Source organism: Uranotaenia lowii, chromosome 2 (assembly GCF_029784155.1).
Source record: "Uranotaenia lowii strain MFRU-FL chromosome 2, ASM2978415v1, whole genome shotgun sequence".
In the NCBI taxonomy this organism is placed as follows: domain Eukaryota; kingdom Metazoa; phylum Arthropoda; class Insecta; order Diptera; family Culicidae; genus Uranotaenia; species Uranotaenia lowii.
In genome coordinates this window covers 57236749-57260888 of record NC_073692.1, presented here as the reverse complement: position 1 = coordinate 57260888, position 24140 = coordinate 57236749, and the positions used below count along the sequence as shown (strand labels likewise).

The 24140-nt window shown below is 33.9% G+C and overlaps 1 protein-coding gene across 3 annotated transcripts in view; it reads left to right on the top strand.

Moving 5' to 3' along the window:
• Positions 1-24140, top strand: part of LOC129746729 (LIM domain transcription factor LMO4) — a 118130-nt gene that overhangs the window by 92695 nt on the left and 1295 nt on the right. The window lies entirely within an intron of this gene.

Here is a 24140-nt window from a genome sequence, read left to right as displayed (position 1 = left end):
TATTGCATGCTAGCTCGTCAAGTGATTTTCTACCCTTGAAGAAACAGCAAAAAAACATTCCTTCTACCCAAACACCGTTTAAAAGAGTGCTGCTCGTTTTTTGGTTTCGCTAAATGTTTCCCCACCACTCCATCTCCAACCGAATGTTTGCGTTCTTCCGGGGCAAAATCATCCCCCCATACTCGCCGTTTACCTTTCCGATTTTTAAACGCCGAGTATTTACATTCTGTCAGGTTTTCCTCCCACGCCACCATTTGGCAGCATCCAGTCAGCCACCGAGTAAGAGTAAAACCAAATAAATTTTTGCTCGTCAGAAAACGGCGAGGATTCCGCGTTGAGTTGCTTCCGTTTTGTTGTTTTCTTTCCTCATCACCGTACTTTTTTTACTCGACTTTTTTCTCGTGACATCGCATTCAACCGTTCGTAAACATAAATCAAACGCGCGGCACCTATCCGCGCAAAATTTCCTCTCCTGGCTCTTGACGATGTCACTGATTTATGTTTGTAAACATAAACACTTCTCACCTTTTTTGGTGGGTGCCTGATTTTTGGTGCCTTTCCACTTTTTTTGGGTTTTCTGAAGTTGAACTAAGTACTTTGGGTGAATTTTGTTCAATTGAATTTGAAAATATTCATTAAAATCTAAGGAATGATTCAATTGATTGAAAGCTTAAACCAATCAAATCCAGGAAAAGTGGTTCAAATTAATTCCTGTACAACGAACGTTCGACCTGCCGCCTGATAATAGTTTTGTTGTCGCTTGGTGAACCAGCAAAAGTGATGCAAAATGAAAGGATAAAGTGGTCAAAAGTGTCATCGCTTACGGGTTTAGCTCGGTCTCCCAGGAATCGAACACATGTTAAGCTCGGAAACAAACTAGGAAAGTTCTAGAGTTCCAGAACTTCCAACAAATTTTCTCAGTTCCTCCATATGAACACAGCTTCAGACAGCCAGGAAATTACCTACCTTTTCACAATCGAACTCAGTGGAGGGTGAAGCTCCGGGTATTCCTGTGGCAATAGAAACATAATTGCTTGGACCATAACCCTTGGCCCTCAGGTTTAGCAACTTCCGGTTTACTTCATCCGAGCTGGAAGTGTGGTCAACCCAAGGCCAGTTTGTCGATTTATCATATTCACCTAACTGGTTCAAAGAAGAACCAATGGTGAAACCGTAAGCTTCCGAAGGTCCACAGATTGCTCGCTTGATTGCTTGTGTTTTCACATTTCAATTGAGTGACACCCCATCATCTACACCAGGGGTGAGCAACCTTTTGAAGCAACGGGCCACTTTTAATTTGAAATTCTTTCATCGGGCCGCATCAAAATAAAATTCAATATTTATATTATAAGAGATGTTGAAAAGGTTTCAAAATAATTGTAAAAAAATTAACCAGATTTGTCAATGTTACAGTTTACATTTTTGATTCTAGAAAATATTTACAGATTTCATAAATTTTGAATTTAATTTAGACACCTCTGGGACAGGCTTTCTAAGGCTGAATCATAAAAATCTTATGACTTTGGTAATGTGGATGTCTAATTTTTAAGTAAAATGACTCCTTTTAATCAATGTTTTGCATGATATGTCTATGAAATTTCTCAAAATAGCATCACACATAACACAAGTTAATAAAATTCATATTTTTCCTACGTGCAAAGAATCTTAGAACTGATTTTGACTTATTCAGGGGCGCTGAGTCCAAATATGTATTCAATTAGTTTTTTTGTCAGCTCTTGTTTTCGAAATAATTAAAAAAAATGGTAAAAAAAAGTTTCAATGTATGTCCTTTTTTGACAAAACTGTCAAATACAAATACTTATTGACTCAATGATCAATTTAAAAAAAACACAAGTAATTTTGAATTCTGAAAAAAAAATGGAAGTTTTCTTTTTGCTATCCAAACCTGCAAAACCTGGGATTTTAAACGAAATTTTAAAGAAAAATCAAACTAAATTGAATCTTTGATATTTTAAAACCGTTAGTCAAATTATTCCGCAGTCTTCAACAAACTTGCTGAAAAAATTAAAATCTTCAATTCAAGAACAATCTTTAATGAGGTCAGAAGAAGTTGTAATCTTATTTTTTGAATTTCTATAAATTGCAGAATTCAATTTTTGAAAGCGTTTTATCTGTGAAACAAGAATATCTTGACAATATCTGAGTCCTTGATTGAAAAAAGAGTAGTAAATGGATTGAAAATCAGCTTTTGATTGTTATGTAGGTTTATTGGTTTATCAGTTATGAAAGATCCAACCTTTACCCAAAATTGATCAATTTAAAAACTTCCACACGCTATATTACGGAAACTAGAAGCGATAACCGAAATATGTGAAATGTTTTTAATAAAGGACGCCAATCTCTTACAAAATCAGTTGAAACATAGGCACCAAAAATGCTGTTTCACTGAGTAATCGTTACAAACTTTTTGGTTTGAATCACAGAATAACAGATATTGTTTTTGTAGAGGTATCAGAATATCGCTGAGTTCTATCGATATGAAATCTATAATCGTTAGCCCAGTTTTTATTATAAAATCTTCCTTATTTCTGACATTAATCAAGATCAAAAATATTTCACTTCATCATACAATTTGAACTATGTTTGAAACGAAAAATCAAGCCTTTACTACCTCCTATATAACGTATTTCAGATAAATAAAAAGAACTCAATAAAAAGCTTAAATTCTAAAGTCAACAATCTGGATGATTATGGGAAAAATGCAACTGAAAACAAGCGACGTGCAAATCAAGTTATTGATATATTATGTTTTTGGTTTAGTAGGTGCTATTTTATGATAATTAACAATCTTTCGTAAAAAAAACGTGAAATAAATTTAATTTGAGATTAGCTCCGCGGGCCGCACAAACATGCCTCGGGGCCGCATGCGGCCCGCGGGCCGCGGGTTGCTCACCCCTGATCTACACCAAACAGAACCTAGAGTTTTCATGTTTCAATGAAGAAAAATCTACCGTCTCACACCGACAAACGGATTGAAGGAAATGATTTTCAGACAACCATAAAACTGATGTGCATTCATCCGGAGACTCACTCCCTCAACCCCTCGTTTTTATTGCTCCATCATAACCGGAGTGAAGGAGTAATTTAGTCTTCACTAATGATCGAGAATTGTGAGTCATGGATCCTGTTGAAAGAGGATGATGAAGGAAAGGAGCAGTTTTTCTCCACATTTTGTTCACTCTACATTCAGTAAAGTAACTTTTATGTTCGACTAACATGGATGATAACTAATACGAATGATGACAACTCACCCACTGTTGGACTCCGACTGATTGTTAACAGTTCTTCATCAATCGAACCAATCTGATGTACACTGGGTACTTTTTCTAGCTGAAAGTGATGCCAGAATAACTTCTACTACTCCAAAAAAACAACAAGTAAACGATCGTAAAAATGGTTACTAAAAGTCGGTTTAAATCGAATATGATAAAAAGTTCTCCAGGTGACAAAAATGACAAAAATGACAAAAATGACAAAAATGACAAAAATGACAAAAATGACAAAAATGACAAAAATGACAAAAATGACAAAAATGACAAAAATGACAAAAATGACAAAAATGACAAAAATGACAAAAATGACAAAAATGACAAAAATGACAAAAATGACAAAAATGACAAAAATGACAAAAATGACAAAAATGACAAAAATGACAAAAATGACAAAAATGACAAAAATGACAAAAATGACAAAAATGACAAAAATGACAAAAATGACAAAAATGACAAAAATGACAAAAATGACAAAAACGACAAAAATGACAAAAATGACAAAAATGACCAAAAAGACAAAAATGACCAAAAAGACAAAAATGACAAAAATGACAAAAATGACAAAAATGACAAAAATGACAAAAATGACAAAAAATGACAAAAATGACAAAAATGACAAAAATGACAAAAATGACAAAAATGACAAAAATGACAAAAATGACAAAAATGACAAAAATGACAAAAATGACAGAAATGACAAAAATGACAAAAATGACAAAAATGACAAAAATGACAAAAATGACAAAAAAGACAAAAATGACAAAAATGGCAAAAATGACCAAAAATAACAAAAATGGCAAAAATGACTAAAATGACAAAAATGACAAAAATGACAAAAATGACAAAAATGACAAAAATGACAAAAATGACAAAAATGACAAAAATGACAAAAATGACAAAAATGACAAAAATGACAAAAATGACAAAAATGACAAAAATGACAAAAATGACAAAAATGACAAAAATGACAAAAATGACAAAAATGACAAAAATGACAAAAATGACAAAAATGACAAAAATGACAAAAATGACAAAAATGACAAAAATGACAAAAATGACAAAAATGACAAAAATGACAAAAATGACAAAAATGACAAAAATGACAAAAATGACAAAAATGACAAAAATGACAAAAATGACAAAAATGACAAAAATGACAAAAATGACAAAAATGACAAAAATGACAAAAATGACAAAAATGACAAAAATGACAAAAATGACAAAAATGACAAAAATGACAAAAATGACAAAAATGACAAAAATGACAAAAATGACAAAAATGACAAAAATGACAAAAATGACAAAAATGACAAAAATGACAAAAATGACAAAAATGACAAAAATGACAAAAATGACAAAAATGACAAAAATGACAAAAATGACAAAAATGACAAAAATGACAAAAATGACAAAAATGACAAAAATGACAAAATGACAAAAATGACAAAAATGACAAAAATGACAAAAATGACAAAAATGACAAAAATGACAAAAATGACAAAAATGACAAAAATGACAAAAATGACAAAAATGACAAAAATGACAAAAATGACAAAAATGACAAAAATGACAAAAATGACAAAAATGACAAAAATGACAAAAATGACAAAAATGACAAAAATGACAAAAATGACAAAAATGACAAAAATGACAAAAATGACAAAAATGACAAAAATGACAAAAATGACAAAAATGACAAAAATGACAAAAATGACAAAAATGACAAAAATGACAAAAACGACAAAAATGACAAAAATGACAAAAATGACAAAAATGACAAAAATGACCAAAAAGACAAAAATGACAAAAATTAAAAAAAATGACAAAAATGACAAAAATGACAAAAATGACAAAAATGACAAAAATGACAAAAATGACAAAAAATGACAAAAATGACAAAAATGACAAAAATGACAAAAATGACAAAAATGACAAAAATGACAAAAATGACAAAAATGACAAAAATGACAAAAATGACAAAAATGACAGAAATGACAAAAATGACAAAAATGACAAAAATGACAAAAATGACAAAAATGACAAAAATGACAAAAATGACAAAAATGACAAAAATGACAAAAATGACAAAAATGACAAAAATGACAAAAATGACAAAAATGACAAAAATGACAAAAATGACAAAAATGACAAAAATGACAAAAATGACAAAAATGACAAAAATGACAAAAATGACAAAAATGACAAAAATGACAAAAATGACAAAAATGACAAAAATGACAAAAATGACAAAAATGACAAAAATGACAAAAATGACAAAAATGACAAAAATGACAAAAATGACAAAAATGACAAAAATGACAAAAATGACAAAAATGACAAAAATGACAAAAATGACAAAAATGACAAAAATGACAAAAATGACAAAAATGACAAAAATGACAAAAATGACAAAAATGACAAAAATGACAAAAATGACAAAAATGACAAAAATGACAAAAATGACAAAAATGACAAAAATGACAAAAATGACAAAAATGACAAAAATGACAAAAATGAAAAAAATGACAAAAATGACAAAAATGACAAAAATGACAAAAATGACAAAAATGACAAAAATGACAAAAATGACAAAAATGACAAAAATGACAAAAATGACAAAAATGACAAAAATGACAAAAATGACAAAAATGACAAAAATGACAAAAATGACAAAAATGACAAAAATGACAAAAATGACAAAAATGACAAAAATGACAAAAATGACAAAAATGACAAAAATGACAAAAATGACAAAAATGACAAAAATGACAAAAATGACAAAAATGACAAAAATGACAAAAATGACAAAAATGACAAAAATGACAAAAATGACAAAAATGACAAAAATGACAAAAATGACAAAAATGACAAAAATGACAAAAATGACAAAAATGACAAAAATGACAAAAATGACAAAAATGACAAAAATGACAAAAATGACAAAAATGACAAAAATGACAAAAATGACAAAAATGACAAAAATGACAAAAATGACAAAAATGACAAAAATGACAAAAATGACAAAAATGACAAAAATGACAAAAATGACAAAAATGACAAAAATGACAAAAATGACAAAAATGACAAAAATGACAAAAATGACAAAAATGACAAAAATGACAAAAATTACAAAAATGACAAAAATGACAAAAATGACAAAAATGACAAAAATGACAAAAATGACAAAAATGACAAAAATGACAAAAATGACAAAAATGACAAAAATGACAAAAATGACAAAAATGACAAAAATGACAAAAATGACAAAAATGACAAAAATGACAAAAATGACAAAAATGACAAAAATGACAAAAATGACAAAAATGACAAAATGACAAAAATGATAAAAATTACAAAAAATACAAAAATTACAAAAATTTCAAAAATTTCAAAAATTACAAAAATTACAAAAAAAAACAAAAATTACAAAAATTTCAAAAATTACAAAAATTATAAAAATTACGAAAAATAGAAAAATTTCAAAAATTTCAAAAATAACATTAATGACAAATAACGAAATTACTCTGAATTAGGAGTTGGTGGATAAAATATATATTCAGCTTAATTCAAGCTTTATTAAAAGAAAGAGAATAAAACTGAAATGTTGAGCAAGTCGTAAGGACAGCTTGATAATGTTCAGAATTTCAAGCGAGTTTAGATGACATCTTGAGATTTGTAGGCGAGTTGAGAGATTAGCTTGAACATATCGATAAATATTTAAAGCGAGCTGAGAGGACAGATTGAAATTAAAAAGGTGAGTTGAGAAGTCAACCTGAACATATCAATAATATTTTAAAGTGAGTTTAAAGATCAGCTTGGAAATTAAGAGGAGTTAAGAGGACAGCTTGAAACAAAATACGCGAGTTGAAAGGACAGCCTGAATATATCGGGAAAATTTCAAGCATATTGAGAAAACAGCTTGAAATTTAAAATGCGAGTTGAGAGGACAGCCTAAACATATCGTTAAACATTTCAAGCGAATTGAGAGGACAGCTTGAAAATAAAAAGCGAGTTGAGAGGACGTCTTGAACAAATCGATAGAAATTTCAAGCAAATTGAGAGGATAACTTCAAATTTGAAGGTGAGTTGAGAGGACAACCAGAACATATCGGTAAAGATTTCAAGCGAGTTGATAAGACAGCTTGAAATTGAAAATACGAGTTGAGATGACAGCCTGAACATATCGATAGAAATTTCAAGCGAGTGTAGAGGACAGCTTGAAATTGAAAAGGCGAGTTGAGAGGACAGCCTGAACATATCGATAAAGATAGCAAGCGAGTTGAGAGGACAACTTGAAACTCAGAATGCGAGTTGAGAGGACAGCCTTAACTTATCGATAGAAATTTCCAGCGAGTTAAGGGGACAGCTTGAAATTGAAAGGCAAGTTGAGAGGCCAGCCTGAACATATTGATAGAAACTTCAAGCAAGTTGAGAGGACAGCCTGATTATATCGATAGAAATTTCAAGCAAGTTGAGGGGACGGCTTGGAATTTGAAGGCGAGTTGAGAGGACAGCTTGAACATATCGATAGAAATCTCAAGCGAGTTGAGATTACAGCTTGGAATTGAAAAATAGAGTTGAGAGGACAGCCAGATTATATCGATAGAAATTTAAAACGAGTTGAGGGGACGACTTGAAATTTGAAGGCGAGTTGAGAGGACAGCCTGAACATATCGATAGAAATCTCAAGCGAGTTGAGAAGACAGCTTGGAATTGAAAATCTGAGTTTAGAGGACAGCCTGAACATATCGATAGAAATTTCCAGCGAGTAAAGGGGCTTGAAATTCAAAATGCGAGTTGAGAGGACAGCCTGGACAAATCGAAAGAAATTTCAAGTTGGTTGAGAGGACAGCCTGAACATATCGATAAAGATTTCAAGCGAGTAAAAAAAAACTACCAAATTTGTTTCGGAAGCTACAATTGATCCAAAAAATTAATTCCAAATATTCATGATTAATTGTGCGCATTCAATTAATAACGAAAACTTTCCAAATCCTATTTGATTGACCTGGCAACCATTAATAGATGAAAGGAAATCCGATTGACCGGCCCCTTTCCCCAAGGTGGAAAGGTGGGAAAACCTCCCCCGTTTTGTGGAATCTGATCCGATACAGCCTTGTCATACACACAACAGCTCATCCCGGGACCAGCTTTCCCGGTCTGTAAAGTGACTGGCAACCGATATGTTGTATGGGGCATCGATAATAAACATATACAGGACAGGAATTTTCAATTGTGCTCCTCATAAGTTGGGGAATTTTTGCGGAAAGGTGAGAACGGCGGGGCACCTGGTAATTATTACAATAAATTCAATGCTCACTCGGCTATGAATTATTCAAAATGTTCTGTATTAATTAATTTACCTACAAACGGAAAATGGAAACGAACTCGAGCAAACCGATTCAATTATTATTGGGTTGCAGCCGGAGCATCCTTCTTGCACCCACAGAGTGATTTCCCTGCACTTTCCTGCATCTATGAACGTAGCTAGAGTTTGATTTTGGGTTTCGGATGTTCGGTTAGCTTCGAATAATTTCAATCGAGCTTTCGATGCAACTCGGTTTTGAATGAGGCTCTGTGTGTGGGTGTTTGTGAATGTGTGTTGAAATCTAAACGTGTGATAACAATAGTGAGTGGGTGGGGTTTTGCAAAAAAAAAGCTTAAGCAAATTGTGCTGCCGGGTTTTGTGGGAGGTAGTCTGCAGGTGGGGGTAGAATGAACCAAACCATATCCTTTCCAACAACAGGAACGTAGCCAGGAAACAGGATTAGGAAATGATGAAAGCTCATTGGCGTAAAATTGGGATCGGTTGTTTCTCGATGTGGTTTGGGGATGGAAAATTTTCCACCCCTTCCGTCGGCTTCGTCGTCTATTCCTGGAACCTAGCTAGAATGTGTGTGTATGTTTATCAGAACGAACGATTTCCAATGCTGAAGGTGGAATTCGGTCCTCTTGAGGGAATGGCGTATCGGTGTTTCGAACTAATTGATCAATTTCCGAGAACATATCAGTGGTAATTGCTTTGGGACACTGTTAAGTCTTTTGGTTGAGAATTCATGAAAGGAACTACGATTCAAAGGCCTTTTTGAAAAAAATACTTAGAAATACCAATTTCTTCATTTTTGTCATATTGTCTTTTTTGTAATTTTTGTAATTTTTGTCATTTTTGTCATTTTTGTCATTTTTGTCATTTTTGTCATTTTTGTCATTTTTGTCATTTTTGTCATTTTTGTCATTTTTGTCATTTTTGTCATTTTTGTCATTTTTGTCATTTTTGTCATTTTTGTCATTTTTGTCATTTTTGTCATTTTTGTCATTTTTGTCATTTTTGTCATTTTTGTCATTTTTGTCATTTTTGTCATTTTTGTCATTTTTGTCATTTTTGTCATTTTTGTCATTTTTGTCATTTTTGTCATTTTTGTCATTTTTGTCATTTTTGTCATTTTTGTCATTTTTGTCATTTTTGTCATTTTTGTCATTTTTGTCATTTTTGTCATTTTTGTCATTTTTGTCATTTTTGTCATTTTTGTCATTTTTGTCATTTTTGTCATTTTGGTCATTTTGGTCATTTTTGTTATTTTTGTCATGTCCTTTCAAAATTTACTATATTAAAGTCTTATGCTTTTAATTAACGAAATGTATCAAGCTTAAAATGTTTGGCTAGCTCAGCTCAAACGACAAGAAGATGGATGCTAGTTTTTCACAGATAATTACCGCTACGTGCAGATGAAAGCAAATCCACCACATCAACCTGTCAGACAGACGGAGCAAAACTCCTTGGTCCTCGGAGGCCAAACACAGAAAAACGTCCCAGGGAAGAGAAAAAAACCTTCCCCTTGGAAGTCTCGGTCCCGCAGTGAGCCTGAGTGGAAACGATAATTAAGTCATTGTTTGTCTCTAATTATGCATGTTCCTATACAAACACAAACAAGGCAGCACCACCTACGCCATTTTCCGCAAAGGTCTTCCCCCACCTCCACCCCCACAAGAAACGACCAAAGTGTGAAAGTTAAATTTAATTCCAAAGCCGAGACGAAACTGAGCCGCACCCCTGGTTCTTCTCTTCGCCCTTCTTCAGAAGTGTCTCGGTATGCCAATTCTTGGGGAGACGACTACGACACTCTGACCGAATCCACCCCCACCTCGTCGTCATCAGATGGTTGGCAAACGGTCTGCTCCCCCGACTAAAGAGGACTGACCGTCGGAGTTGGGGGAATTTTAACGATGACGGTCTTCTTCGTGTGTCTCTCTCGGTCTCCCCATCGGTTTTCACCCTCATTAGCAATATTCTATAGTTTCCGAGTTTAAATAAACAGCTAACGAGTGCTGCTGTTCGGTTCGCTCACGACCAGCAGCAATAATAATAATAACAACAGTAGCGTATACGTATCTTTGCGAAGTTGAAACCGAGTGAAGGTGTTAAATCGTGTGGTCGGTACGGCGTCCAAAACTGTCTTTGACAGTTTTTCGGGTTGCCACACTGGACAAAAATTGAACGGATGAAAATATTTTTTATTTTTGATAATACAAGAGCTCTCGACGATTTTTTTTTTTCAAAAGAGGGGTTCAATTTCCAATTTTAAGAATTCATACAATAACTGACAAGCTTGAAAAAGACAATGCCGGATTTTGGTAATTTTATAATAACTCTATAAACATGGAAAAAATGGTAGATTGTTAGATTTTTTGAAAATGCATGGACGAATTTCATACGAATGGATACTATGCAGACTCCTGCATTTTCCCACATGAATCAATGAGTTTTGGAAAAGAGGTGTTAATTCAATATCGAATTTTTATAAACTTTATCATAGAACGACTGATTTCACCTCATGTAGGCGAATTGAAACAATTTTAAGTGGAGCAACCTGAATTTTGATTCTGAAAGAAGCTATTTGTACCACTTCATGCATCTTAAAACGAAAAAAAAGGACCTACGCGTGCGAAAGTAGACTTGCTCGCGTTCATGAAGACATGTGTTTGTAGATCTCTCGGGTTCAAAGAAGTAGAGTAACATCGGGGAGTCTCAAGGGACTGAGAGAATGAGAGAAGATACGTCAATAAACACACAAATTGTGCAGCCAATGATTGAAATTGGGGTAAATTGTGGCCAATTGTGCGGGAAAATGAGTCTATATGAGAGAAACCAGTGCTCTGAGAGAGAAAAAAAATGTGCGAACTGTTGCAATGTGAAGCAGTTGTCGAATTTTGAAGAATTCTCTCTCACTTTCGCAATCCCCCGGGAAGTCTACACCGAGATCTACAGGGATGACTTAGCTATTTTACTGTTCACTTCCAACTGCTCTTTTCCCTTTTTTTTCCATGAACGACCTTCCTTGTTTGTTTTTTCTGTAGGTGCTGTCTTTGAATCAACTTTGCAACAGGAACCATCTGGGAAAAGTGTTATTTTCATTAAAAATCTTCCGACACACATATGATCCCAGGACAAGGAGCTTTCAGGTACGAAGATTTGATTTGATTTCAACAGAGCAACACTTCTATGTGTAACTGGTCTGCTCGGAACCTCGAGCAGCACTGATTAAATAGCGGCAAACTCGAAGCCATCGACCATGTGCTCGGCTTAAATCCCGAGTCGATGGCTGGTGATCAGTGATGTCAACCGTCCAGACCTTCCAGGTTTCCAGACTTTCGACATTTCTACAGACATTTCCAGACTTTCGAGTTTGGACATGTTTTTTTTTTGTTTTTCAAAACACTCAAAATTCAAAATTTTTGTGGTAAAGTGGCAGGAAATTATTCGAAAATGTAATTGAAAAGGGTGGGATGCTACGAACATTGATGGAACGAGTTAAGCATATAACTTAGGTACTGCCGATACTATCACAATGATATCAGGCATTGGTAGTGTATAGAATGTATGATAATGATTACACTGAGTAACAAAAAAAGATTTTTTGAAAATAGTCCAGGGTTTTCCAACTGAATTAGACTAATATTGACGCCCTGAGTCCGAAAATGACCATGGTTTTGTTCAATCAGGTCAAAACCCCTATTACTAGCATATTGAAGCGTATATAGCCATATGGCTGTATCTCAAAGTTGACCTGATACAGCAAAATCAATGTGATATTCTAACTCAGGACACAACAATTAGTCTAAATCAGCTGAGAAACCCCAGACTATTTTTTGGCTGTCACCCAGTGTTATCAAGTAATGAGCATCTTCAATTATTGCGATATGGCGACCGAAAAAAAGGTCGTCAAATCTTAACCTTGAAATCCAAAAATCTTCCAGATTATTCTCAAAAATAGTTGGCATCTCTGCTGGTGATAGAGAAACAACAAAGAGATCAATAGTGATCAAAGAACTAATGCGAATTCGACGGAACTCGACGGTTACGCATACTGGAGCCTATTTCGTCACGTTCACCGTGGTGTAATTGGCTAACGCACCGTTGTACTGAGGCAGAAATTGCGGGTTCAATTCCCAACCCTTGTATCTTTATCGAGAAATTTATGACATTTAGATACGGCTTATGTTCTTTCTTTGTTTGATATCTCATGTTTCTCTAATATTACCTATCACCTTTAAGATTCTTTATTGCACGTAGAGATTTTACGCAAAATGTTGGTACTATTGCGTAATGAGGCTCAAATATCCCTTGAGAATTTTATCATGCTATAAAAAAAATGATAAATCCGACTGCATTGAAAATCTCATATTCAGATGAATATACTGCTCTTTCAGGTTTAAGTCTTCTTTCAAAGGATCTTTCGGCAGCTACTGTTTCCAATTTCTCCCTTTTTCCTGGCGTATAACTTGTCAAACACTGCGATCCTTTATAGAAATTTCTCTCCGTTGAACAAAACGCTTTGTAGCAAGAAACCACAATTTGAATGTACCAGCTTTATCTTACTAACAACATCCATCGCTTCGTCAACTAGCATGAAACTGCCGAAACAGACATTTAGTTGAAGTAGACAAAAAATTGGACCGAAGACCCAATTGTGATCATATCCATTATGCAGGCTTTTGGCTTTCCAGTTGGCAACTGATGAATAAGGAATCGGTGCTATTGGCAGTCGGAAAAACGGATCTAGATGTCCAATATGTTACTACCTACTGCTACTAGAAACTGGTGGAGATGGTAGAGAACTTGGAAAAGTGAGATTAGAGCAAGTTCACTGGTGTTGAAATTTTAACATTTTGAAAATTATACCATGCAAAAATGTTTTCAAGATCTTTGGGCGTTTTTTTTTAACAGCACTGTTTCTATTTCAGCCGTATGTGATAGAAATATTGCTATTTTGCATCACAGCAAGCGAAACTACAACACGTGATGTTAAAAAACTTGAAGGCCACAGATCTTGAAAATGTTTTTGCATGGTAAATTTTTCAAAATTTGCAAAAAGTGACAAAATTTCTACCACGTTTTCCCAACACCAGTGAACTTGCCCTTAATAGATTTGACTTGGCTGTCAAATCCCTGACATGTTTGATATGGTTCAGATCGGCTTGTCCAGTGAAAGAAAGTGCGATTTTTTTGGACTGCTCCCTCCAACACAAAAATAACTGCTAAATCATAAATTTACTACTTTCAATGCTTTGCGCATTAGTAAATATAAGTTTGAATGTTTATCCAGATAAAACTTATTTTTGATATTTTCAAATTAATCCAAAGTGAAGCTTTTTTGAAAGAGATCGATTTGGTGGAAATATGCCAAACTCAGATGGGTGAATGGGTCGCTTAATGAGGTGTCCAATTCTCCCGGGCTGCACAATTACTTATGATACGTTCCATCATATTCTTCAGCAATTGTTTTCCGAATGAGGTTTGAGAAGCTAAATTTTTTATCCTGAAACTCGACACGTATCTTAAATATTATAGAAAAAAATTATTTTATATAAACGAACTTGCTAAAAATGCATGAAAATATTACGAGCTAAGAAATTTTCATCTCAGAGTTGCTTCAAAAAAAAATCTTTTCATGTCATTTATTTACAAATCGCTCCTTTTCGAGAACTTTGCTATTGAGTAGCGGCACTTCAAACATTCTTTCTCCGGGTAGGTCTTCCAAGTTGCTGCCAGTTGAATCTTACCATTTTTCGTAAAACTAAAATTTGATGAAGTTTAAATGATGAAAATGTTACAAAAAGTATTAGCGATTCAAGAATTCACTTCTTCTTACCATATTCTCCAATCCCAATTGTCTAAATATTTAATTTAACTGCGAGATTCTCAAAAATTTTCATGTGTTTTGAAAAACTACTACTTGTTTTGACACTTGAGTCCCTAACATCATCATTTTGATCGCAAGGCCCTCTGAGAGTCGTTTTGAACTGCAAATCGTCAATTGCGCACAGAGTTGCCCACTGTTTTTCATAAAAGTCTAGAACATTTGAAAAAAAAAAATGTCTGGAAAAGTCTGGATAGCCATCTTCGTAGGTGGTAACCTTTTCTTTTGGTCGTCAAACCTAAATTTTGCAGATAGTATACCTACTGCTCTTATTTTACTCGTATTTTCGTATAACTATCAATTGCATGGCTCTTAACAATCTAGGCTGAACTCCCAGCTCCACAGATATCTTTGCAGAATATCTCTCTTTAAATATCTTTCACACTTTTAAATTCCTTATTCTTATAATTGCCTTCCATTCCGCCTTCAACTTTTCAATTTTTACACTTTTGTTGAAGAATTTATGGTCAGATCCAAAATTCTGGAGTTGTCAAAAATCTGGAAGCCTGGAAACATGAATAAATGTCTGGCGAAAGACCAAAAAGTCTGGAAGAACTGAAAAACATAAAAATATTTTGAAAATAATGGTTTTTGCTAAATAATAAACTTTCCTCAAGACCATGACTTCTGGGATAGAAGCTATTGAAGTCTTCTTCTTGTTAATTGTTCCCAAATCTGCTAAAAGACCTGAATTCGGACGAAATTTTATTTCAAGTTTATACTTTATTGAAACTTTGATATTTTCAAAACTAAAAGTCAAATCGTTTCGTTGGTGGAATCAAGTTGTTGAATGAGTTAAAATCTTCAATATCAAATGCTTAAAGACTTTCCTGACTTATGTTAGAAAACGTTGTTACCATTTCTACTTTTTTTTAACCTTCCAAAGCTGTTCGCAAAATATCCGTTTCGGGGAAATTTGACTTGTCATTTGTTGTTATTCCCATGGCCGCAAATGTTGACCGATTTTTATGATATTGGATTCATTGTGTAGGTAATTTATTCAAGTTTCTAAATATTTAAAAATGAAGTGGATTTGTTCTACCAAGTGGTCTTTAGTTGGTTCCGAATGAAAAAAGTCCCAAAAAACAATTTTATATTGCCTAGAATTATTGACAACTTTGCAGTATTTGAGTGCTTCTTTGATTTCTGGAGTTGTTAAGAATACATCTATCCGACGATGTACAACTATGTTGGGGTCCAATGAACATTTCGACCGCTATTCCGGATTTTCCAGTAGAAAAAAAATCTAACCCAAAACAAAGACATCCAATTTTGTCTTTGCTTCGCTGTATCTCATTTCTCAATGAACCGATTTTCAAAACTTATATTTTAGTTTTTTTTCGTTAATTTGATTATCATTTTCGTAGAACATACCTGGTCTCTAAAAAATCTCAGTTCCTCAGTATATCCGAATGATAATTAAGATGCTTTGAATCTGCGCTTCGGGTCATATTGACCCGAACGGCTTTGGAGGGTTAAATGGAAAATTCAATATTTCTAAGCGTTTTATCTCTGAATCTGAATCCTTGAGGAATGATGATTATTTTTATAAATCAGCTTCAAGTTTTCATGTAGACTTATTAGTTTATCGGTTATCAAAGATCGGATTTGCCCAAAACTGGCCAACTTTAAAGTTTCAACCAATCATATCACCAAAACTAGAGGCAAAAGACAAAATTCGATCAACGTTCTGAATAAATTCAGAATCTTCCAAAATCTTCCAACATACACACCCAAAATGTTGCTCATCTATATCTTGTTTCGGGGATTAAATCTGATGAATACATCTCCAGTTCATAAATTCAGTGCCAAGTTAATCGTAGGCCAGTGATCGAATTTATGATCAAAGACGGCTCATTACCTTTAGCACAGACTGATTTACGATGATTTTGGACATTTTTTTCAGTATTTTACGAACTTTTTGTTTGAATCTGCAGGCTCCACATGTTTTCTCAAATACGATTTGGTATGGGGCCCAAAAAGTTTTCATCGGTTTCGCTTCTTCTGCTTCTTACAAGTCTTTAGACCCAATCTTTCCTTGGTACGATGGACAAAGCTAAGCTCATTCTGAAATGAGACAGTTCCCTTACTAGCGTAATCACGCATGACTTCCCAGTCCTAAGTTTTGTCCACCGGATCCGATTTCTGCTTCACGAAGTTACTTTCTTCTCAATACTCTCGAATCGATTTTAAAACCACTCCAATGCTTACTTCTTCCATTTTCGCCAACTGTCTTAGCGAAATGTTGGAAACACCATTGGTGCGCGATATTTTTGAGTTTTTTCAGGGAAAATGCTTCTTATTTTAACGAAAATTATGAAAAATTGAGCTCACGTTTCACAGAGTTTTAAGTTAAACTGAATTTAACCACTGAATGTAACAATCCACCATGGGTGCACGGGTTCACCGCAGTTTCTGCCTAAGTATGTGCTCACATGCATTCTTAGATTATTTTATTAGGTTCGACAAATCTTCAATGCAACGGGTACACCATACCCGGGCTCCATGGCTTCGTATGAACTGTTATAGATGAATGTATTGTGTTGATGTAGGTTTATTTTGGAAGAACAAGTCAATCAGGTGGGCTATTCCGGCATTCGTGTATATACCTGGCCAGCTGGCAACTGATTGAATGTTCTTATTATATAGTCAGTAAAATGATGAAACGCATCTTACCTGTCGGCCACTTATGGGATTCGAAACCAAAAGTTTTTTTTTCGATACCGGGAATTGAACCCAGTACGCCTGGCATACCAAAACCAGGGGCGGAATTATGGAACTCGAAACAATCGAGTTTCGTTCGATCCGACCGACTTTAGCATGACCGATCTTGAACGAACTCGAACGAGATACGTAATACCGATTCTAATTCGATTCATGTTAAAACTAGAAACGAGTATCTCGAATCGAATAGGATTCATAATTTCACCTCAGACTCACGCCAGCCTATCCGCTAGACCACATCGGCGCTTAACACCCGGCAGAAATCAGTTGTTGTATGAAAATAGTGCTTAGACATAATGGAACACCCTATTTTCAGCGATATTCTGTGTAGTGTCTACTCTAACAACTTAATTTAAAATTCTTTCGACAGTTGCATAGCCCAAAAGAGATTCTGTTCTTCCCCCCTTTTCTGCAACTTAGTGTTTCTTCCTTTTCTGCCGATTCCTGAAGCCGATCCTGTGTCATTATTGCTGCACGAGTAGAGGACGATTTCTAGTAGTTAGGCGAAAGATAGATCCCCGAGAGTTAACCTACCGGACTTCGCTTTGGACTTTTTTGGATTTTTAAAAACACTCTAAATACCTACTAATTGCGTACGTATTCATTAAATCTTAGAACCACTGATTACCAAAAGTTTTCCCTAAGAATGGTAATGCACCCACACCTCAGCTGAGACTCGAGTCGGTCGACAAACCATTGGTCTGTTTGTCACTCGATGCCATCGCATCGTTCTCCCGCCCGTTTGGCAGCTGTTAACATTAATTATGTCTAGGTATACTTACAAAAGAGACTCAGAAAGACGGGGTTGACTGTCGTTATGATGCTTACTTTTAAAGCGTGTCTGTTTATTTGAAGTATTTTTTCCTAAGGGGTAACCTCTCGTTCTTGAAACCTTTTCATTGATAGCTAGCTGGAAAATTTTGCGATTCAGCTTCCGTTGGTAGAAAAACAAACAAAACGGACCCACCCTACTATACTTTTGGCGGTTAGTGGTAGACCGAAATCAAACCTGTCGGAATTGTCCCGAAGGATGTGTTGCCTGTAACAGGATAGGATAGGTGATAAGCGAGTTGAGGGTTTTCTCTATGTAGGATGTAGGTAAAAGGAGCATCGAACATCTTCAAACAACCAGACGAGAAGCAGTGGAAGGATTGAACGAAGGAAGAGAGAAGGGTAGTTGGATGATAATGGTCCATCCGTTGATGAGAGGACCGCGTGCCCGGTTGATGATAATGACGATTATGCCGATGAATATGATGGGTGGTTTTGGGATGGGTGGCACAAAAACGAAAGGGGTGGTTTTCTCGAGATAGCGCCCCGGAGAGGATAATGATGAGTCTCAGACAAGCCATCGGATAGCAACGTCGCAAGAAGAGGGGGGGGAACACCGGCTGACTCACATCCGAAGTGTGTAGGTACCTACTATCGAATATCAGAGCCCGGAGGTGAGTGCAAACTTAACAAACTTCCGTCCCCCCAACCAAACTCCGTCCTTCTACTACTGGTGCTTACTCAATTGAGCAACGAGCGACGACAACGAATCGATGTTTATTCTCAGTACCGGGTTCGGGTCGTTTGTGGGAGGGCGGCTGTGTGTGTGTCATGTTTCCGCTGGATGGTAATTAATTTGTTAATTAATTAATTAATTAGATAAGTTAATTAAAGGAGTGTGCGATACGGTCGGGGCCGGGGTTTGTTCGCTGGATTTTCTACCAACAACTGCCAGTAGACGGCCTTGGGCACAAATGGGGTGTGCACGATTGCTTTTCGGAAGACGTTTGTTGGCGCTAAGCGCGAGAATGCGCTAGTTTGAGGCAGCCACCTCGCTATAGAGACACTCACGTTCCGCACCAACCTCACAAAGCATATAGAACACACATTTTTATAATTGCTGACTTTGCTCTCGGGGGACTCACGAATGGCTGCCATCATCGACGACCGAACCTAACGAGGAGACACACATAATTCTTGCTGGTGACTCGGGGTAGCCCAATCAGCAGCAGTGGTCGGTGAGGAATCATTAGTACACGCGCTATAGACTATAATAATAAAAGCTGGGCACTCGCTAGACTGCCAACGCAATTCGGAAGGTGGTGCTTAAATTAGTAAGATGAAAGCGTGCCCTTTTCAGGTTCGGAGTTTAGCTGGAAATAAGATACCGCATGGATGCTAATTAGTGCTAGCTACGTAAAGTGCCGCACTCTGCTAGTGCTAGCGAGATTCCTTTGCGTGGGAAAGTGACCTTTGCGCTTGAAATGTCGATTATTCGACTAGGTTGGGCGACATTTTTCTGATCTTCGGTTGATAAACGGAAATTTCTTCGCTGGGAAGCTAATGAGCTTGTTATGTACAATTTGAAACAAAAATATATTCGATAGCTTCCTTTTAGTTTTGTTTGTTTCGATTATAGTCGTTTTACCATCTTTATGGCATTCGCGACTTTATCAACGTTACAGTTGGCGGATCGTTATTGAAAAACTATCCGGTACAACTGTGTTCGATGTTTACTCTTGGGCTCGAACTCGCGGACATCGGCTCAGGAGACAACAGACTTGCCAACTGAGCTATATCACAAGCCTCAGCTTCCTTTTAGTGATTTTTTATATTTGGTTAGATTTTAACTGAGATGAGATCATGAATGTACAAATAAAAAAAAAGTAATGGAAAGTAAATAAAACAAATGTGTGGCAACACTGAAAGAGAAACTACGAAGTGTAAACAAAAACACAAGTAATTCCAGCGGTTTCATATTACAAATTTTTCTTTCATATACAGATTTTTAACGCCAATTCAAATAAGATACATATACAGATTTCAATGAAGATTTTTAAAGTTCAATACAGATTTACGCAAAATTTCGAAAAAATAGAATATCATCGGTTGGTGGACTGCCAATGGGTTAGTTCATATAGATTTACTATAAATACTGTTATGCTTGCAACCCAACATTTTTTTCTTATGTTTTTTTTTTAATTTATTAGCCTTACTTTTTATGAGCTTTTGTGCCGAGTGTATTCATGTTTTAAGCGTTTATAACATCAGGGAGGTTTTTAAGTCATTTTAAAATTGATCGGTTTTAAATAAAATCCAGATGTACTGGCGGTAATAGACTTGGACTATATGTTCGAAATATATCTTTTTCTAAAAGCTAATGATCTTCGTCTATAATTCTTTTTATTTTCATATTTCTCTATCTATCTCCTTTTTCTTCAAAAAGTGAACTAGACACAAGCACACAATTTTAATCAAACCAAACGAGTTTGGCTTCTTGAAGCCTAAAGGGGTGAGCCGTTCGAAATAAAGAATTTACAAAAAAAAAGATCTTTTAAAATGATTTCGAATGTCAAAACGTTGACAAAAATCATTTAACTAAGTAATTTTTAAACCTATATGGGAACTAAAAGCGCATTTGAATTTTCATTCAATCAAGGATTCAGCTTTTGCTTAGATATTCTTGTTTCAAAGACTCAATGAATTAAAAAATGAAATTCTCTAATTTTTGAAATTTAAATTGATTTATTGCTACTATTTCTGAAAACATTAAACAATGTTCAATACTGCTTGAAAATTTGACTTTTTTTTTAATGAGTCATCAAAGGTTCCTTTTGGATTAAATATTATTTTAAATTTCTATAAAATGTTCGTATTCCGCATTGATGCGATAAAATAACATAAAGAAAAGTCTAAATTGCTTATGGTCTTTTTTTTTTAATTTGAAAATTTTCTTTTGGCTATCCGATCTGTACTTTAAATTTAGTTTTTTTGATTTATTTGTATTGCGTATATTTGATATTTAATATAAATATGTTTGATCGACTTCCTTAACCCTCGGAAGAGAATTCTTCCGAATTTCAAGATTAAGTGATTGTCGCGATATTCGGTTAGCTATGTCCCTGTCGCCCAGGAAAATTATTGTTTTTTTGACATTTCAAGTGTCATTTTCAGCTGTTTTCCTGTAATTCAGAAGATTATTCACAAAAAAAACAGCTTCAAAATAATCAAAACAACTTTAAAAATTATATTTCACATTTAGAATATGTTATCCAGACTACAAATATTCTAAATGGATAGAAGTTGCGACTAGTTTATGTCTGTTTTTGTATATTTTCGTAATAAAACTGTTTGTTTACATTTTGTTCCATACGACGTAATGAAAGCTTATTTAGTTTCCTAAAAATCTCATTTTTTCGGTATATTGAAATGTTGATTATGATATTGTGATTCGGATAATTTTGAACCTAACAGCTACGGAATGTTAAATTAAAATTTCAAACTTTAAGAGATTTCAGAATCAGTCTGAATACTGTTTAAAATTCATTTAAAGAATTCACAATCAATTTCAAGGGGCCAAGTACGAGATATCTCATATTTCAGTTACCGCTTTATTTGCCTTAAAAACTAAAATGTTTCAAGTTGTTAAACCTTTGCTAAATATTTCAAATTTGTTAAATCAGGTTTAAGGGATGGCAAAAATATTTCACATTCAGTTTCAGATTTTTCAAATTAGAATTAAATTTTTGTTTGAATATTTTGAAATCTGTCATCTAAAGCATATTCAAGATTAACATGCAAAAACGTTAATCTGATTTGTAGTTTGATTCATAATATTGATAATGATTTCATATTTTGAATTACAATTTAGATTTTTTAATAGGGATGACTCCTGGTTTTAAATTCTTCGAATTAAATTCTAATATAGAGATTTATTTTATTTTCATTTTAATCGTAATCGAAATGTTTAATAAGTTTCAAATGAACTTTCAAGGGATAAGATTGAGTGATTTTTCTTGATTTCAAAAAATTGATTAAATTCGATTTTTATATAAATGTTTGATATTGTAAAAGTTTTCAAAGAGTTCAAAAAAACTTCAGTTGCTTTGAACTAAACAGTCGAATTATTAAATTCTGCCCCGAAAATTTGATTTTACTGTAAATTTCAAAAACCAAGACCCCGTACAGTTTTGACAACATTTGAATTAGGACCGATTCAATTTTGGAACATGTGCCCATACCAACAACATCACTTAATATTTTCAGATTTTACAGGACCAGAAGGAGTTTGGACAAACAACATAAATGGAGTTTTACAATCTTAAATGCTGATGAAATTGATCGAATATAACAGGAATAATATATGTTCCATTAAGAATCAAAAATCGACAAAAAAATTCTTTAACATTAAAAACAAATACAAACAAAACACATCAAAATAACTAAAAAAAATGATGGAGAATGTCTAAAATTACAAATATGACTGAAATATCCAACACATAAACAAAATTTAAATGGAGCAAAATGTGTCTCAAAAAAAATAACAACAATTAACAAATAATTACTAAAAATTTTCAAAACTTGACAAATAACAATATTGATGGTTAATTTTAGTAACAAACAAAAATAAAGTTGAGAATAACCGTTGGATTTTGGCAACACAAAATGTTCTGGCGATTTGCCTAAAACTTGCATTTTTTTCCTTTTCCCTTTTCTGTTGTACTTAAAACTATAACATTTCCGATTTGATTCGTTGTTAAATTGCCAACGAGTAGTATTCGCTTAATCCATATTAAGCAAAACTGAACAAACGAAAAAAAAACAGGAGGTTTAGTTCCGATAAGGAAAAATACTGAGTTTTTATTATGATAATAGAGATTTAAAAAACAAACAGGTGGCAACCATGAGTCAGTCACAAGCAGTGATGTCAACCTTAAAGATTTTGTCTGGATCTCCCTGACTTTTTGGACTTTTATCAGACATTTTTTTTAGGTTTCCAGACTTCCAGACTTTTCACATTTCTTCCAGACATTTCCAGACTTTTGAGTTTAGACATGAATTAATTCACACAAAAGTAAAAATTCCAAATTTTTGTTGTAAAATGGCAGGAGATTATTCAAATTAGTAATTGAAAAGTGAAGCATTCTATCATTATGGATGTAAAACAGGGAGTTGAGCATAGAACGTATGGCCCACAATACCACAATAGTCTCAGGCAGTGATAGTAATAAAATGTATGATTATTATCAAGTGATGAGCATTATTTCCTGCACTACAATATTGCTATCTGATGACCAAAAAAAGGTCATCACCTCTAAAGTTTGCTATCCAGTTATTTTTTTCAAAATCTTTCAGACTTTTTTGAAAAACAGTTGGCAACTCTGGTCACAAGATTAGACTTTGTGACAAACAGTGATGCCACATTAAAATCGGTATTTTCAAGTCCAAAAAAACCGATATTCGGTATGAAATTAAAAAAAAAAGGGTTTAAATACCGATTTACTTCCGAAGCTTTCAAAACTAAGTTTGTTGAAAAATTCTAATTTGGCAGTAACCCAAATTGAAAACATCAAATTTTCTGTTAAAGAGCAACTGCGGCTTTAGTGTGTTATTCACTCCAAACACTATTATAATTTTGTATTTTTATGCTACTAAATTCTTACACAAAGGAACTGCAATTTTGGTGCCATGTTTTGATAAGTGGTATTGGAAGATTATGGCGTCCTGAATTCATAATATTTGTCAGATTTAGTGATACGAGATGTGGAGATTTTAAAATTGGTCAGTTGTGGGAGAATTGATTTTTGATAACTAATTACCAATTTATAATCATTCATCCAATCATAGTTTCAGATTTTACCTACATGTTTTGGATTCAGAGATAGAATGTTGTGAAACAATTTAATTTTTCAATTTCTAGAAATTTGAGTCGTTCAGATCATGACTATTTCTGACATCATTCAAGAAACTTATTGAGTATTAGATATTAAAGATTTCAACTAATTTAACAACTTTGTTCAAGACTGCGGAACAATTCAACTTATGATTTCAAAATATCAACAATTCGTTGTAGTTTAAAGTTTTCCTTAAATTTCATCAAAATTGCAGTTTTTTTGCAGATTAATAAATAAAATTGAAAAAAAAACTTCAATAA